Genomic DNA, 13,166 nt, shown 5'->3' with positions numbered 1-13,166 from the left:
GTCAGCTTCTAGAGAATTTTATTTCGGCAACCGTACGATACGAGGTGATATCCGAAACAGAAGTTTTATTCATGGTTGTTTTGCCAGACACTAATTTGCACTCCAAAAAATCGACCAAACATTCCCGCAGATCCAACGCGCGGTTTTGTTGGAGTTAATACCTCGGGTAATTTGAGGTGCTCCACGGGGAAATCGTAAATGTCTGTGAAATTAAATAGAAGACTATTTTTGGCGAGTAGAAGCTTCCCCGGGTCGGCGAGAGCAGTGGCGCGCAGACACAACCGACTTAGCCGGGTTCTGTTTGGAGCAAGCTTCCGGCAAACTGATGTCACCCCGCTTTTGTCCCAGGTCAGGATAATACGGCCAGGCAGGCCAAAATTACGCGGGGATAAAATAGATCGTTGCACGACGTTCACGCGTTCGTCGTTTTGGAATTTCGTGCAACAGATTCGAATTGTCCAGCTCCTGTTCCGCTTTAATTCCGAACCACCTTCAACATTTGTTACGAGCAACCTACTTCCGTGAATTTATAGCGTCTGCGAATAACTATCATTCCATTACTGAATGATTTGGGGAGATACGAAGCAGATAAACAAAGCAACTATGCTCTTGAATATGTTCTAAGGCCCCTTGATCGCACTTTGACTATTCAAAAAGAATTCTACATTAATACTCGTGCGTCTAAAAATAGTAAATCACAAAATCTCGTCATAAGTTTACCAATCGGAGTATTATTAAGTTCTCCAAAACTCCTGTCAGATTTAATTCCAGTGAAAAATAAAGGGAGAATCGCGTTGTTGGAGACGATCCTAATTAGCAAATGGAAGAATTTTAAACAGCGATTTCGTGCACTCCGGTCCGCTCGTTAGGATTTTAACGCGCGTCGAGGGAGGACGCGAGACTTTTATTCCTCGAATAACATCCGTTCCCCGAACAACGGAGGAAACTCGACGAAAGCATCGTCTGCCACGGCCGCAAAACACGAAATGTTTATGCAAAGAGAGGAGGGAGGAGTTCGATGCAACGGAGGGTCCGGCCTTTTGCACGTCAAACAATGTCGTCCAGTTCAACGACACATGGTGGGCTGGCGCCGTTTGGCAGACGACACTGTTCGCAACAGCCCTTTCTAACGAGCGTTCTTCACCTCCTTTCGAACCTCGTCGGCGTCGAACAGCGTCGCGATCGTTATCGGGCGTCGTAAAACGCTGGGGAATAGCGAAAGAAGTCAGCAATTAATTCGCTGCTCCTCCACGCCGACGTTCGATGGACCAAACACCGTCTCCAGCGAACGAAAATTAATTATTTACTTTATTCGAGCTCCCATAGTTTCGATTTCATGGAGAATTTCGATTAAAAATTGAAGCTGGTAAATAATTTGTGGTCCCTCTAGCTTCTAGAAGAAACTACCCTGTTAGGATAGCAGAGGTCCCGCTGATCTCCATTGATGTTGTAACGTGGTGGAGCATGAACGGGGGGAGAAAAAGGTCAAAACTATCCCACAGACCTAATAATAATTCGTACGGGGAACGCATTAGCGTAAATTTCAAGAGCATCGAACGATATCGCGCTGTCCCGATAGCCAGCTGGCCGTAGCTTCGGTTATTTTAGCCCGAACCGTCTTAGAAATAAATTACAAGCCGAACGACGAATATATCCTGCAGCGAGGTGGCGATTCGAGCCTGACAAAAATGTTTACGGGACGAGAAGCTAAACGTCTGCCAGCCCGAGCCACGCGAATTTCGCAGCTTCGACATCTTTCGAGAGAATTGCTTCAAGGTCGTTGGAAATCCAGAGTTCTCCTTCGAAACTAATTTCGTCGAATTCGGTCAACCTTTCGGAGAATGTGTCTCCATTCTTCGAACCGTCCACGTGTCTTGTCTTTCGCGATTCTACACATCGAATTAATTGTAATACACGAATTTGATGGAGTGGTAGATTTATTCGTTATTCGTTAAACGCTAGAACACGGTTGTTAATATTCGTAGAGGCGAGTGAAACGTTTTGCGGCGGTTCGATGTATCTAATCGTCCCAAGGATACGCTGTACAGAAGTTTACGAGCGTAAAAGCGGCCGGGCGGTTGTATCGGCGAGATCTTTCAACCGCGACGAAACGAATTGATCGACCGACTGGTGAGCGATCGATTGTCGTTAATGAATGTTATAATTTACAACAGCAGGGGGGGGCTTGATTTATCGTCGACCCAGTCGATGTGCCCCGGTCAGTAATAATCGGGAATCAAGTTTTCTATATCGCCTAATTGCGTCCAATAGTCGAATCCAACTAATAATGATCGCGAGCCGTGCGTGCATTTGAAATTAGATTATCGATACCGGCTGAATGGAAAGCTAACAGATCTAACGCGCGATGAAATATGGCTCCTGCGTTCGTTTAGCTTTATGTAAGAATGTTATAGATAACAAATGAAAGGCGAACGATGGTGGTGCGTTGCTTCTAAGATACGAATATTTAACAATCTCCCGCATTTACTTTCGTTTTAAACAAATGTCAAAAGTTTTCTTTGTAATCGGGTTAAATTTTAAAATAAATACCCGCGCGGATGCTTGAATAAATATTTAAGTTCCCGATCGGTACGTTTGAACCTACGTAGAAAGTTTTCTTGGTAGGCGGGTTAAATTAATGCGGTGGCCAGAATCTCGTCGGGCAATAAATGTGTAAGCTTCTCGGACGCCATATTTTATGTCTCTATCTGATAAAAGCAATGATGTCACAGACTTCTGCCCGTCGATTGGGAAGGGTTAAACGTTCGTACGATAAGGGTTAAAAATGTTACGGGCAGACGGGCCTGGACAGTGGCAACCAGTTCTCTAATGATCGTAGTATATTCTAATTAGAAAATTGCGTCCAACGTCGCGAGGCAGATTTCATTTTCTTTGTCCACCCTCGGTCTGACAGTGACGGATGATCTTCGGAACGGAACGATGCTCTACTTAAACGCGCCTCGCACGCATGAACTTGCGCGTCGTCTCTTTACCTTCGGCGCGGATCGCTGAACTGGCTCCAGCCCGACACGATAAACTTCGGAATAATTGTTTTGACATACATAGCCGGAGAAATGACAAACCGAGCGGCGATACGGGCGCAGATAATGAAAAGGGATCGACAGCGATTTCCGCACATCAAACACACTGCGTCGATAAATCACGCACACGGCTCTATTTGCAACAATGTCCTCAAGTCCGTTCCTATACCGTTTAACTCTGAAATACCGTAGAAAAATACTGTAAATCGATTCGAGTTTAATATGGATCGGTAATCGAATCCGTCTCGTTTTTAATCGTTCACCTTTAACGAATTTCTCAACGTTTCTCCTCGTTATATTACTTTCTTATCGGCCACTTTTACGTTTCTTTTTCCATTCACACTGTAGAAATGAAGTTTCGCAATATTATGTCTCTTATTCGAACCGTTAAGATTACGTCTCATTTAAAACGTTTAATTTAACTAAGTTATTTTGGAGAAATTAATTTGGTTTCTAAATAATTTATGTACAAGGAAGTCCATGAGTAGAACGGGGGCGAAAAATTAGGAATTGTTTACGAGATCAATAGGCAAAGATTGAAATCGTTTTTAGATTTATCTTAATATGTTCGATGAAAATGTTTCGCGCTTTGATTCGATTGACGTTGAAATGATTTGCTCAAACGACATTAAATACGATACCACCGATGACAGTGACATTTTGCTCTGCGATCCTGGTTAAAAACCGTTCTTTGTTCGAATATCATATCGGACGAGCCATTAAAATTTCAATTAACCTCCGAATAATCGGTTGACGATTGTTTTCGTGCCTAATGAAACGTATACAATGGAAATAATGCGCACGTCGAATGGAATTCCTTTCGAATAATGAACCAACAATAAATAAAAGTTCGGTTAAATAATTCCATTCGCGTTATCGATCGTTACGAACGCGTTTGACAGAATTATGACAAATAAATTTGACGAAATATAATAACGAAACGATCGTAGAATGAATTTCTATTGCCTATTTTTCTGTTGCAACTGAGATTTCGGAAATGCGATAGTAATTATCGAAATGTGTCAGCAATTCAAGCGAACTGGAAAAGGAAACCGTAAATCACAAAATGTCTGATGCTCAGCGAGAAATCAACAAATAAAGATAAATATAGATTGATAAAGAGTTACAGAAGGATTGATTTAACAATCTCGTAAGATAGTGACAAGAGGCGTCAAGAACGTAACCAGCAACGACGGACTCTAATTATTATCTGCGAATTTGTGCTTTCGATGTGTGAAATTTTTAAAAATCGCCGCTCTTTGATGTCTGCTCAATTTATCCGACGGCTGGTCTCTTTGATGGAAAAACATACGACGATAAATTTCGACGAATATAGCCTGGTGTATTTATAATCGATAAAAAGGAATATCTCCTTTCAGAATGTTATTTTTGTTGAAGTTCAGCTAAATATGGGTCAACGACGATTCGATATATCGTCCATCGAGTTCCTTAAAATGCGTTCAAAATCCAAAATCGACCATTTGCATTTTTCTATCGCCGGTATATTATTAAAAATGCAATATTATTTTCAGTGAGGACGAGGCTTTACAGTCGATGGCCTGAAATTAGCGATTCTTTAGTTGGGTTAATGATGTTTGATAAAGCGAGACGGCTATTCTTACCCCGTTGATTAGCTTCGGTATTTGAGATGTTGGATCGCAATGGATCCGTAATGAGCGTTCAATTTAACTTAATATTCAATCTGCCCAATATAACCAGTGTCTCTTCAACGTTGTTATCTAACAACGTTAATTTTCAGAATCTCAATAACCACTGTAAGGTTTTATTCATCATTGTTCGTATTACGTCAGTAGTGAAGTTTAGTAACTTTGTCTCTTTTAAAATCTTTTACGAGGGGAACAATTTGATCAATGAACGAGGTAATACTATACTCGTTTAGTACTATTAGCGTCCACGGAGTGACACAGTGATTTTTATAGTCCGCGCCAAGCATGAACAGACGAGAAGAATACTCGTAAAAGACGAGTTGCAAAAGTTACACAGTGATTGATCATTTCTAATTAATAAGCGAGAGCGAGAAGAGTTCTGCGTCCCATTCCGAGCATCATTAAAATCACTTGTTCCTTTCACGTAAGATCTTTCATGATCTCTCGATTGCGTTGTTCCCGATCATATCTCTCCTTTTCGATTCGTCGTGCCATTTATTTTCCATTACTTTGTCCACGCGTATTTTTAAATCTTCACAGAGGCTCGACATTCTATTTCTGTCCTCGCGCAGGAACCGTTAGGATATTTTACGTTTTCCCTGATTTCCCTTTCTTCGAGACACGATGCTGCCAGATGAAACGAAAGAGTTCAAAGCTTTCACGGAGATTAAAGTGCGAGTCGTCGCCTTAGGGTCCAACATATTTGAGATTCATCGGTGGACGTTCCGCGGCTTACGTAAAGGTAAAATCGAGTTAATGTAATTTATTCGGACACGTTAGGTGATAAATTATAATCGTTATTGCGGCATCTAAAAATGATACGGGAATGATTGCATAATAATGTTCGCGCCTAAGAATTGCTCCGTGTACGCACGCATGGGAAGAGATCGTACGCGTGTTTGGGAGTTTATTTCTGTGTCTCTTTCGAGAGACGCAAACACGGTGAAATATTGACGGATCAAACGACGCTTAAAATAAATAACTTTGGGATTTCAGAATTTTTAGGGGTAGCAATCGAGTTTGTCGAAATCTCCAGGTTTCCCAGAATTGTTACTAGGAAACTTTGAGGTGTTATTTCGAAAAGATTTTTCCTAAACGGTCAGTTCTGGTCATCGTTAGTTTCCATAATGGAGGTTTTAGAGTGGCGTAAGGCGTAACCGCGGCTGCCAAGCAGATTTCTATTCGAATTCCGCGGAGGGACGTTAAAGTGGAAATACGCGCTGATCCGAAGAGGCAAGAGAGCATGCATGTAATTTCACCGCGGTCGCACGTGCGTGCATGTCATTCCCTCCTCCGGTGGAACGCATAAAGAGATCCTATTAATAGGTCGCATGCTCAATTGACAGAGCTCCCGTGTAATTTATACGCCGCGCCGTGACAGTTATTAGGAACCGGCCGATGCAATAAGGAAGCCGATCGACCGATAACTGACGCTGGATATTTGAGAGTTACGAAAGTTCTGACGCGTCCCTCAAATTTTTTCACCGATCCAATTGTTTTTTTCCATCCTTTTTGTAATACAGAGCTACCATACAGTTTTTAGTAATTCACATCTACAAATAAGTAATATGAAACGTAAGTAAATGTAACGAGAAAAATAATTTACTTCCTTTGGAACCGGCTTGTAAGAGAAACGTGTCCAGTAATTTTGCAGTCGATGATGAAAAGACAAGTAAAATAGAAATAAATACGGGGCCGATAAAATAAATATAAATTGATGATCGACAGCTGTCAACGGATGAAAAAATCGCTCTCAGCGAAAGAAAACGTGGAACGGGCACTTGTACATCGAAAGGCCGACCAGTAGCATGAGCTGCTAAACTCTACAAGGTTCGTACATACTGCAGTAATTGACAAAAAACAGGTAGAACTCCAGCTGGTCGCAAGATGAGTTCAACTCGACGACTAAAATAAAATATGATGTTGAGACCAGATCGACGTAGAGCCATAAAGTTTTAATAACTCCTTAAGGGGAATATAATACTATGTGTAAGAGGAACGTGGACAGCGTGGAGTAATTTTTGATCGATCCCAGGAGGTTGACCAGAGCGTCTGACCCAACACGATCCACATCTCCTTCCACGAGTCACCATCGAAAATCATAGGCTTTGTACGAGTATAAATATTTTTCTGTGTTAATAACTCTGTAGAGGATTAAAAAAGAAATCATCGATTGATTTTACGTTTCCTGAGATTGTGAACTTCCATTTTGGACACTTGTCGAGCCAAATGGTCTCGTCAGTCCTCGAACTCCTTCGTTGCACCTTCGATTGCATCACGATTTCTGGACCAGTCGGTTTAACGCACACCGTTAGCCGAATTTGCATAGACTCCCGTGCAATTCGAGTCCAGATAACAGCGTTTAAAAGTGGCTTTGCGTGTACTTACCGTCGCGCATGAAAGACCTAAACCGATAAAGACGCCTAGGCTTAACATTGTTCTTAATGCATTCCGATTCTCGGCAGCGTAGATGCATTCGGCACAAAGGATTCGGTTCTTCGTTCCACCGGGATGTAGATAGCGCCCGAGTCGAATAAGAATTTCGATGGATTTGATCGATAACGATTGATAAATGATTCGCGCTGATGCGTGTACCGCTTTGACAGGCGATACGCATAATATATCATAGATTATGAATCGCGTGCACGAGTCCGTGTGTGGTCTAATCGCTGATCTGCATTCCTAGATCCGCGGATTTAAATCATTTCCTCGTCGAACACAATAATTATCGTTTCTGTAAAAAGAAGCTCCGTTCTCATGATTCTATCCAAGCAATTCATCCTCGAGTTTTGGGACGTTGAATTGACCGGAAGTCTCGGGAACCGTCGTTTTCGCCCAATATCGTTCACATTATTTAAATTAACAGCGTCGTGCACGCGATTAAAAGTCGGTTCGCCGGGACAGGGAACTCGTGTCGCCTAGGATATTAACGACCGTACGAATAGAGTCGAAGCACACACGCAAAGGACATTCCAGTGGAAGCATCCACGGCCGTAGGTACTCGCGCGGACAGAAAGAAAGTGCAAAAGACCACAACGGCTCGCCGTCGTTGACCTTTTGCTTCTTTTCTATAATAATCCGCGGATAGAAGCGATTTCAAAATTGACGCGCGCCTTCGTTGAATCGTGAACGTGGTGCAATCGTTCCTCCGATGTCACCGGTACGCCAATTATACTTGACCCCCGTCGCCAACGTATTTCCTCTCCCGCTGTTTGCTGACAATTACATCTAACGCGAAATTACCGCCGGAACGTGTCCGCGACGGTTCTTTCGTAACACCTACTCTCATTATCAATGAACGTTTACGCTCGTCCGTCGAGACCACTTTTGACTGATGAACGTTGGCGTTTTATCGCGGCCGTTTCCGTTCGATGAATCGATTTAATGGACCGTGATTATTCTATTTCTGTACCCCGACAACTTTCTTGACCCTCGAGTCGCCGATTTCCAAACATTCTTCTGCCTGTTACCTTGACAAACATCTCTATAGTCGTTGATTGTATCGATAGAAATAGGTGCTTAAGTAATCCTCATCACCCCATCGAGGTAGTATTTTAATTCAGAGAAGCAGTAATATTAAATAATTGTGAGAAAAGTTTCTCAGTAATATGAATTAGAAGACACTCGCGAGAATAAAATTCCGAGAGTTCAGAATCGCCACCGCGATGGCGGCCCCCAACTCGAGGAACGTAGGGGTAAAGGAACTGGTCGTGACCCACAATTTAACGCCCGACAAATTACAACTGGCGTTTACCAGTGATCCCCTGTCGGTAATTAAAATTTTTCAACGCGTAATCGATTCTATCAGGAAATCTTTCCAGCGAGGCTCGAACGTGAACCCCGCCGACCACGTGGTAGAAGTTAATCAGCGATTCGATACGGGAAAACTGATTCTCGTGGATTCAGAAAGCGGCGTAAAACGATCCTCTCCACTTCCGTGGATCTTGTATCTTTTTCGCCGCGACGACACCCGATATCCACGTGGAGGACTTTTCTATGTCGCGGTGCATGCGAACGTATGTTTGCTCGTCGGGCTCGCGCGCCCATATGTCTCCGCGAAGAAGCACTTGACTTCTTTGCCCGTTCAAAGATGGACACCGTTTCAATGTTTGCCTTTCGCGACGGCGCGATCTAATTTAGAACGACGCGTTCCACGATCGATTTTTTCCCCCTCAGGTTATCTTTTCCCCTTCTTATCGTAGCCACCTGCCACGTAAATGGCGCCCCGTGTCGCGAGCAAGTCGACGGGACGATAAACGTCGCCCATTGAATTTAATGTCGCCTTCTTTGGCCAGCGATACGTCTCTGTCATCGCTGCTCAACACTCTCTCCTTTACCGTCATCTAATCCGGTCATTATTCCGAGCTATCTGTAACACGTGGGACGTAAATCCGCAGCGAATCGCGTGACGCGTCTTAATGCAACCTAATGCACCACGCACACCAGCTACCCCCTCTCTCTAATATCTAGGAAACTCGTTAGATGCACCTAAACACGTCTAGAGCTAAGTGCACTTAGCACCTTAGCACGAGCACTGAAATCCGGAGTGGTTACAAACTGACGATCTCGAATATCCGGGACCCTCAAGGCCACTGGGACCCTGCAAATGGCCCATAAAGTTCACTATGTCGCGCTTAGGCGAGATTAGCCGAGAGAAATGCTTTCAACCGTCGAGCTATCGGCCGTAATAGCGACTACAAACTAATCCAGCATTTATTAGGGTGGTACGCGAAGCGATGGCACTTCCTGTTGTAAACACTGCCGACAAAAGATAGAAATGATTATTTCTTATTTTCTGACTGCAACTTTCGTTGCACGAGTACCTTGAGAGTTAATAAACGAAGTGAGAAAGAGGTTCACGATTATTGACACGAAGATTACTAAACTATTAAAACTACTAACTGGTTTATCTGTCGTGAAGAAACGAGATTATTCTCGAGAAGTTTATTGCGCCACCAGGTACGAGCTCCTTTTGGCGCGAGGACCCCTCCCCCCGCGGAAAGGCTCGATAAGGTTCAAAGAAACAATCGCTTATTAATTCTAGCGCCCAGATAAGGCGAAACAACGCGTCGCGTGCAATCATTTCCCATGAGTCAATGTTCACTGCAACAACCAAGGTAGCGCGTTGTGTCTAATTGCGAGGCCATAGTCCACCATTAACCGCGAATGGAACTCGACCAGCAAGACTACCGAAGTGGATGCGTATAATTATGTCGTTGATTGCAAACTCGTGTTTGAACCGCGTGGCGATGTGGCAACTAAGATAGAAACGATCTTTTCCACCGAAACAATCATCGCCGGAGCCATTAGAATTTCAGAGCCTGACCCGGCTGCATCCGCGTTGGATCGCGTCGGTTCGACGCGGAGGATCTATAAACGGAGACGGATGGGATCGAGAATTATTCGCTGCCGGGAAATACTCTTGCAACTCGCGAAATTGCAACTTCGTGATTCGTTTGAAAAACAAAGTGGAACGTGTTAGCTGGGCTCTGATCTATTTCTAGGCTAAAATCAAACAGAGAATAAGTGGAATGGTTTATGGGAACTCTTTGTAAATAACCGTTTCTATATTTTCAAATTTATAAATACCGTTCCTTGTGGTTTCGAATTATAATAATAATTGTACCAAACTTGCATATGTTATTAAATTTGAAGTGTAGTGGAAATAAATGTATAGAATTAAGAATAAGTATACGTTGGGTACAAAGGCAGTGTCCAGCTACATATTATCAACCTAACCTTGATTAATAAACGGTATAGACTTTGTTATATATTTTAAAAATTACGTTATTTATCTGTAGAGAACAGATCCGTGATTTGGATCGATATCAAATAAATATTTTAATAAGAAGTATCACTTTGCTAGTGTCTCGTTTAATATAAATATTGCTATGTTAGTACACAAGTCCCTTGTAAAATGTATCTTGTATACCTACACGAGCAGAAGAAGGAAATTTATAATATATTTACGTTTCGTTTACTGTTCTTTAATTCGCTATTCAATATACTGGAGTAATTTCACGTATCGGAACATTCTCTTCGCCTCGGAGTAGCACGCATAAGTTGCAATTCAAGGTATTACACGGATTTTAACGAGAGATCCGCTAATCCCCCAGCATCTCGAGCATAAAGAGAAGTTACTCTTGCTTCGAATTTCACGGTCGTTTTGAAACACCTTCGAGCGGCTGCTTCGAGGAAACGTATCGAGTAGAGGCGTACGAGAGTTCGTTCATAAAAATTCTTACATACTTGAATGTGTATCTCAAGCAGATCGGCCGGTTTGGTTGGAGGTCGTCGCCATGCAGTCTACCCGTGTAAATACCATCGTTCAGATATCTCCAACGATTTTCATTTACTGTGCTGTCCAATATCTTTCCCCTTTACGCAGTCGTCCGCGAGAACATGTGTTCGGGTTCCACCTGATCGACAACTATTAAAAAACGTACACGAAATTCGCGATTACTAAGGATCAGATCAGGAGAACAATCGTTGCAAATTTTCTACTCATTCGAACGGTTAAAATAAATTCGAGTAAGTTTGTAGAAAGAACGTAGAAGAATAGAAAACGTTTTTCCCAGCGTTGAAGTCTCCAGCCATCGCCATATATTTCAAGACACAAAATTGGTTGCGTTAATGTTTCGTCATCTCGCCGATATTTTATTCGAACCTGACTCTTATATTTTTCGTTTTGCGTGTACGCAATAATGTTTCCCATATGTAATACATTTGTCACGAGTTGTAATTCCGAAAAAAATTGTAAATGCAATGGAAAAGTCGACAGAAAGGACTTGGTGTCGTACGATGCGGTGTTTTGTTAAACGCGTGATATCTTTAACTGCAAACTCTTGCAGAAATACGAACCTTCGCGACGTACGCACTTTTCGCTGGACGTCGACGAAGGTCTACGACTCAGGCTCGGCCAGTAATTAAATTTCTTCGTCACGAAAGTTATAAGATCGCGAATAAACTTTGGATCCTAGTGTTACTTGCTCCTTATAGAATACTCCGAAAATAGAAACCAGAATCAGAAAACGATTCGACGCGATAAAGACGCTTTCTATTTCTAACTTTCCGAAAGATACAATCGAAAGCAAAGCCCTGAAACCGTGGAAGAGATGTTTTTCTGCCCGTAATCGGGCTATTTTGGAATCGTAGCTGTACTCGATATGCAAATGGAATGGATTTAGAGGAAATATAAACGGAACACCGATTGCGAAAGACTCGAGCGGGGCCGGTTCGCTGTATAATAGCGAAATCTGTGTCTCGAGTTATCTTCTTTGTAGCTACCGAAACGAGCGTCGCCTCTCTCGTATTCGATTAGCGAATTAATTTGAATGTTGATTCGCGTGCCAACCTCTGGCTGCGTGTTTCGACGTTCCAGATAGAGAAACCGAGTAATTGAATCCTCGGAAAGCAGGCTCGAACTATGGTAGAAGCTCATAACAAGGTTGTTTTCTCAATTATCGCAATTAGGACAGACGTCGTCACGCGATTCGGACGAATGGGTAATTAACTTCCATTTCGTTCGAGATAGAAAACAAATTGGAAGGAGAAAAAGTCGAATGGCATAACAAGGTCCGTCTACAACTTTTTACTGCGGTAATAATCCATCGTCGAAAGGCTATTATAGAATGGAATCCCAGGAGTCGAGCGCTGAAATTATGTGGACCGAGATTTCTCCATAATTAGGCGTTATTGTCCGTAAACTTGCGAAAAAACAATGTGTCATTGATAGTTTGCAAGTAGTAAATTGAATCTATTTTCGTAGGTGGGCTCAATTAACTCGGGAAATTTATTTGTTGCTTCATCTCTTCCGCTTCCGGAAAATTTATCACGAAACTGTGTCGCACTAGCATAAAGTTCGCTATTTTCGTCTTTTGGATCCGTTGCTCGGTTATTCGCGTGCAAAATTCTTATCCAGATAAAATATAACGAATATAATATATATAACTTGAAATTAGTGTTATAGAATCTAATTTTAATTATTCAGTCAATATCTAAATGATGTTACATTGATGTTATAAACATGTGTCATTTCTGAATCAAAGAATCCCATTTTCACGACATATTTTAATAATCTGGTGCTCTAAAGGCTCGTGTGTATTTTAAAATTAGGGTACAAGGTCGTGTTCAATTCTGTTTTGAAATAGTTACTTCCGTCTTTCGAAAGAATTGTTCCAACATTGAAAAGAGGAGATTTCTTGTTGTCTTCATGCTCGGGATCGATGGTTGAAGCGGTCACCCTGTATAATCCGCGAGTGGTTACCGTGTTGTTCGTTCTATCACCAAATAACACGTACACATAGGGATAGTTAACGTCTCTCTGCTGGTTGCTCGACGTAGTCGATCTAACACGCTGAATATGCACGCGTGTCCACGTGTACCTGCACCGGAGAAGCGTGTACACGATGTTACATGCCTTCGTGCAGACGTGCTTACACGCGCCGATATGCACGGA

At 42.5% G+C, this 13,166-nt stretch overlaps 2 protein-coding genes across 3 annotated transcripts in view; one reads left to right on the top strand and one right to left on the bottom strand.

Moving 5' to 3' along the window:
- Nab2 (Nuclear polyadenosine RNA-binding 2) overlaps positions 1 to 13,166 on the top strand; it is a 113,102-nt gene that overhangs the window by 58,809 nt on the left and 41,127 nt on the right. The gene's annotated exons all lie outside the window — the stretch shown is intronic.
- The window catches only part of LOC143342123 (A disintegrin and metalloproteinase with thrombospondin motifs 15), a 99,564-nt gene that overhangs the window by 73,395 nt on the left and 13,003 nt on the right, over positions 1 to 13,166 (bottom strand). The window lies entirely within an intron of this gene.

Source organism: Colletes latitarsis, chromosome 5 (assembly GCF_051014445.1).
Source record: "Colletes latitarsis isolate SP2378_abdomen chromosome 5, iyColLati1, whole genome shotgun sequence".
Taxonomy (NCBI): Eukaryota; Metazoa; Arthropoda; class Insecta; order Hymenoptera; family Colletidae; genus Colletes; species Colletes latitarsis.
Note: the sequence above shows the minus strand (reverse complement) of the source record. Positions and strands in the feature narration are given on the sequence as shown.